The sequence below is a fragment of the Gopherus evgoodei genome, unplaced genomic scaffold, assembly GCF_007399415.2.
Source record: "Gopherus evgoodei ecotype Sinaloan lineage unplaced genomic scaffold, rGopEvg1_v1.p scaffold_72_arrow_ctg1, whole genome shotgun sequence".
In the NCBI taxonomy this organism is placed as follows: domain Eukaryota; kingdom Metazoa; phylum Chordata; order Testudines; family Testudinidae; genus Gopherus; species Gopherus evgoodei.
In genome coordinates, this window is record NW_022060093.1 from 514,437 (window position 1) to 520,226 (window position 5,790).

The 5,790-nt window shown below is 50.7% G+C and overlaps 2 non-coding genes across 2 annotated transcripts; both read right to left on the reverse strand.

Annotated features, from left to right (window-relative positions):
* Nucleotides 1-1,110: 1,110 nt before the first annotated feature.
* Nucleotides 1,111-1,309, reverse strand: LOC115643828. The gene has a single exon (XR_003998384.1). It is a non-coding gene; the product is annotated as a U2 spliceosomal RNA (small nuclear RNA).
* A 1,131-nt stretch (nucleotides 1,310-2,440) lies between these two features.
* On the reverse strand, nucleotides 2,441-2,554 carry LOC115643826. The gene has a single exon (XR_003998382.1). It is a non-coding gene; the product is annotated as a U5 spliceosomal RNA (small nuclear RNA).
* Nucleotides 2,555-5,790: the final 3,236 nt, after the last annotated feature.

The window sequence follows — 5,790 nt, forward strand, 5'->3', positions numbered from 1 at the left end:
TCCACCTGCACAACACTTGCCTCCATCAGCTTGAGCTCTGGGGAAATGGAATAAAAATCTCTGTCAGGAAGAAACTGTTGTCCCCACCCCCGATGCTGCTTGGACATCAGGGAGACGGCAGGCCTTATAAGCATAAGCAAGGGATCCTGGCTGTTTGGCTAGGGTTAGCCCTAAAGGACATACAGAATTTGCGTGTTACAGCAGCTTCTACTACACCTGGGTGGCAAGCTAGAGTCAGGGTGCCCAAGGGGGCTGTCTGTGACTCCATGTTAAGGCTGTTCTAGTGCCTGAGGAAATCACACTTGATGCTTGGTGGGTGAGATCAAAGTGTGGAATACACAACCGTGAGGAACCCCACTGCCTGCCAGCCCCAGGCGCCGGGGGCTCCTGCTCTCTGGGGCTCTTGCTGCACTAGAAAGGTAAGTTTCTAGCTTGCCTGGTTCAGAAAACCGGAAGGGAAAGATAGAGAACCCACATTACATATTTTAAACAAAGAATTCTCATGATTTGTAAGTCACTGTTGTGATTTTGGGGATTTTCCAATAGTGAGGGTGGCAATAATGAGAAGTTAAGGGTTATTATTTAGCATTTAGATTACAGTCGGTTTGGGGGGAAAAAATCAGGCTTGGGGCCCCTGTGTGCCGGGTGCAGCACGACACCTAGTGCCTTGTCTCGATCTTATGAACCAAGATACATAGAACGTTGGTCCGGTAGGGAGAAGTCTGTGTAACTCATGCAGTTGTTGATGTACACGTAATCTCAAATATTACCAAGCCCCCACCCCAAGAAAAACAAAAACAAAAAAACAACCATCTCCCCAACAGACCCAGAGTCTGGAAAGCATTGTCCCTCATACTGTTGAAAACACTCACAGCAGAAAGAAGGAGTCCAGCCTCTTAAATAATTCTCTAGCAAAACAAAGAAAAACCTCTCACATCTGCAGACTCACAAAACACTTCCAAGAAAGCATAAGTGTTTTGTGTTTATCATAAAGAAACAAAAACACTAAAGACACGAGATTTTTCTGCTATTTCAAAAAAATCTGCTTGAAAGAAAGATCATCACAGTTTAACTCTTTTCTGTTTTTCTAACCAGAAGGTTCTTCTCTAAAGAACATACACCTTTCTTGGAGGCACTGCAATACCAGATCCATGCATGGAATAGACAAAACAAGCTCCTGTTCTAACTAATCCTTTTCTTTCAAAAATCAAGCTAATATACAGTTCTCATATCAAAAACTTATCACAGATTGTACTGAGAAGATTAGACACTATCTTTTGATCTTAGTTCCAGGGAACCAAAAAGTAATGCTGACTGTCTGCCACGCACACCCCTCCCCGCGCCCACCCATTTCTACCTCACCAGGACGAGTTCCCAGACACGCAACAAACACCATAACTAGGGAACTCTACGGGAGACTGATTCAGTTCCCCGAAATGACTCCAGTGGAAGGATTCAAAGCAAGAACCCTTAACACACAATTCTGTTCAAAGACAGGCAAGTCTTGCAGATGCCTTCCTCTCGCTGGTTTCCCCTCTAGACTCCTAATTTCCATAAACCCACCCACTGACCTGTGACTACCAATCTCTCACTGTTAACTTTTACAGCAAACCAGGGAAAAGAAAGCCTATGCAAGCGCTATTCCGCAGCCCCGATGCTCTTTTCTTCTCCTTCCCACGCAACTATCTCAAACATACAGTCAACTGCATCAAAGCAGTTCCTCGCTATTTGGGGCATTGGTGCCCCTTAGTCCCTCTGAGGTGATCGGCTGGTTCCTTTTGGCCTTAAACGCTAGGTAGGAATCTGACTCAAAGGGCCACAACCTTCCTCCTCTTCTGCTCCTATGAACTATCCCTCATCTGAGCAAAACGTTTGAAAACACTGCTGTTTTCCCAACAGGAAAGGGATGGACAATTTCTCTTCTGTGGGGAGATGAGGGAAACCATGCAATCACCTTCTGGAAGGTATATTAAGGAGGGCGGTGTAAGAACCGTCATGGACTAGATAAAGAAAGCAGCTCTTTGACTGACCTTCCAACAATGACAAACTAAAATCTGCAAGAGCAGCCTTTCAACTCAGGGGCCCAAAAATAAGCTGTTGCCAATAACTAACCCAAGAGTTACAAATGACTCCAAACCATACACTCTTAGGACAAACCAAACCTTAACACAAACAACAAGGCATTTCTTTGCTGCTCTTCAATCGTGATAACCAAAAACTTACGAAGCCAAAGAGCCAGCAGAATACACATCACAAAACAGTCCCCTGCTAGCTAGGAAGCCATCTCACTAACACGATGAGTTTAAAAAAAAAGAGAGAGGCAGAAAATCCCAAACAATCATTTTCAGAGCTCTGAGTTGTTTTCATACACTAATAGAAAAGCTTGAACTACTGACACCAGTTGAGGTAGTATCCTTCTGTTTTTCTCACAACAGGGAATAGCTTTCCCAAACAAAATCTCAAAAAAATTGAGTACAAAATCATAAATGCTCCTCTCCACAGAAATCTGTAGTAAAATGCAAAAGATTTACATGAAAAGAAAAGAAGAGTTTCTGCCAGGGCAGCCGCCTATGCTACCACAAGTCAGGGTGACTACTCTCACAGCCTGCTGAAGTGCTAGCTTTTAGAGGAAATGGAATTGAACCGATTGACAGCCTGAGTTGGATCATGGGAACCAGAGACACATGGAGCAAAACCAGTCCCTTGACCAGGGACTCGCTTCGCTTCCAGCAAAGCACTGTGAGTATGCAAATAAGATGCTCCGGCCGTCTCCTGCAGTCAGGGGACAGGCAGCGGTTGGATAGGCATGGGAGTCCCAGACGTTTGTTAGGGGACAGGTAGGCGGTGGGGTCCTGGGGGGGAAGTTAGGGGGTGTCTCAGGAGGGGGCTGTTGGGGACAAGGAGAAGGGAGGCTTAAGATAGTGGCTGAGGTTCCAAGGGACAGTTAGGGGCAGGGGTCCCGGGAGGGGGCAATCAGGGGACAAGGACCAGTGGTGCTTAGATAGGGGTGGGGTTCCTGGGGGGCAGTTAGGGGCAGGGGTCCTGGGAGGGGGCAATCAGGGGACAAGGACCAGTGGCGCTTAGATAGGGGGTGGGGTCCTGGTGGGCAGTTGGGGCAAGGCTCCCAGGAGGGGGTGATCAGGGGACAGGGAGCAGGGGGACGTGGAGTCTTTTCTCTGGGCTGCCTCTGCTCCTTCCCCAGCTGGGCGGAGACTGGGATGCGGCAGGGGTGGGGAAGCTGCTCTCCTGAGACAGTCCTGCTGATGGCCAGGCCCATGGAGGATGGAGCCCGGACGAGAAGTTAGAGGCACTTGGCCCACAGCTCAAATCCGGAGCAAAAGCACACACTTTGCAAAGGAACAGGAGCCAGGATCTCGGACATGAGATTCTATCTGCTGGCCGGGGTGCGACCCCGCATTGTACCTGCTGCTTGGTCTGCCTCTGCTGCAAAGTATCTCAGGAGGTCATCTAGTCCAACCCAATCCCCAACTAAATCATCCCAGCCAGGGCTTTGTCAAGCCTGACCTTAAAAACCTCTAAAGAAAGAGATTCCAGCACCTCCCTAGGGAACCCATTCCAATGCTTCACCACCCTCCTCGGTGAAAACGAGTTTCCCTAATATCCAACCTAAACTTCCCCACCGAACTTGAGACCATTACTCCTTGTTCTGTCATCTGTTACCACTGAGAACAGTCTAGATCCATCCTCTTTGGAACCCCCTTTCAGGTAGTTGAAAGCAGCAATCAAATCCCCCCTCATTTTTCTCTTCTGCAGACTAAACAATCCCAGTTCCCTCAGCCTCTCCTCATAAGTCATGTCTTCCAGTCCCCTAATCAAGGGGTCAGGGCCGGCTCTAGGTTTTTTGCCTCCCCAAGCAAAAAAAAGTTTGCCCCCCCATCCCAGCCCTAGGGTCCCCCCACCCCGCACCTGCCTGCTGCCCCAGGCCTGGGCTTTCCCCCACACACGCACCCCTGCTGCCCCAGTGCTGGGCTTCCCCCTTTCCCCTCCACCAGTGCCCTCCCCCCACCCCGCTGCTGCCCCAGCCCTGGGCTCCTCCCCAGCAGTGCCCCCCCAACTTCCTGCCACCCCAGCCCTAGGCTCTCCCCCATCTCCACCTGCACCCTCCTTCCGCCGCAGCTCTGGATCACTGGTAATTCGCTCCCAGGGCAGGTCATTCAGCAGGAATTTTGGATGTGCAAAAACACAGACAGGATTGGTTCCCACATGGTTATAGAAGTGCAGTAAAGTGGAACAATTTTCAGCTTGTGTGATTGGAAGATATCTGGATGCATATTATAAGACTGTCCTCCATAAATGAGGAAAAGTTGAGATGCCTTTATTATTCTTTTGTTCCATTCTTTCTTTCTATGGGGAATTTCCCAATGCAATATCACTGTCTTCCTTTTAAACAAACAAACAAACAAAAACAAACAAACAAACAAACAAAGGCAATGGCTGTTGAAAATAGCAATTCCAGTCCTAATAACCACTGGGAAGCATTTCTTGCTCAATTTTATCCTACTTTTTCTACAGCAAGTTACAGTGGATCAGTATATTTGATTTGGGAGAAATGAAGTACAAGCTGCCCAAACTGAGCTTGAGCACTTCTGATTTTTGAGGTGTTCAAATCTGGAAGGCAGGTGCTGGGTGTGTGTGTGTGTGTGTGTGTGTGTGTCGGGGGGGTGCTGTGGGCTCTGCGGGGGAGAATGGCAGAAGGTAGGCAGCAGCGTGTCTGGAGCTGCACGGAGCCAGACAAGCTGGTCTGAGTGGCACAGTAAGGGGGCTGGGGTGTTGGAGAAGCGGTATGGGGTTCCAGGGGGGCAGTCAAGGAGCAGGGGGTGTTGGATGGGGCAGAGGTTCTGGGGGCAGTCAGAGGCAGGGAGAAAGGGGGGTTAGATGGGTCAGAGCTTTGGTGGGGCAGTCAGTGGACAGGCAGCGGTTGGATAGGCATGGGAGTCCCAGAGGTTTGTTAGGGGACAGGTAGGGGGTGGGGTTGTGAGGGGGGTCTCAGGAGGGGGCTGTTGGGGACAAGGAGAAGGGAGGCTTAGATAGGGGTGAGGTTCCTGGGGGGCAGTTAGGGGCAGGGGTCCCAGGAGGGGGCAATCAGGGGACAAGGACCAGTGGCGCTTAGATAGGGGGTGCGGTCCTGGTGGGCAGTTGGGGCAAGGCTCCCAGGAGGAGGTGATCAGGGGACAGGGGGCAGGGGGATTGGATGGGTTGGGGTTTCTGTGGAGGCAGTCGGAGGGAGTGGTTGGTGGCAGGGTGGGACTTCCCTCCCCCTGGAGTGTCCTGTTTTTGGAATGTTAAAATATGGTCTTCCTACCATTCACAGTGCAACTCTCCACTCACAGCACGCTGCCGCATGAAGCCCCCCTTCTTCTTTTCCAGTTGGTAGTGCCCAAGGGAATGCTGGGAAATGTAGTTGTTTCCCTGCTCCAGGGCTTGCTCAATAGGCAGGGAGTTAACCAAGGAACTACAGCTCCCAGAGCCCCCTATTGGTTCTCAGCTCCCATGCTGCCCTTGCAAATGGACTGCCCCAAGCAGGTGCTTGCTTTGCTGGTGCCTGGAGCTGCCCTGCGGGGGATGACGCTCCGACTCTCCAGCGGCAGGGCAGCCTGAAATGCAGTCCAGCCTGTGCACCTCAGGCTGCCGTGAGCGCCATCTTGTGACTGAAGCCAGAATTGCAGGGTCAGTTCCAGCTCAGCCTGAAAGCCTCAGCTGACAGGGACCATCTTGGTTCAGGGCTGGCTCCTGGCTTTTTGTGCGCCCCCCCCCTCCAAAAAAAGGGGA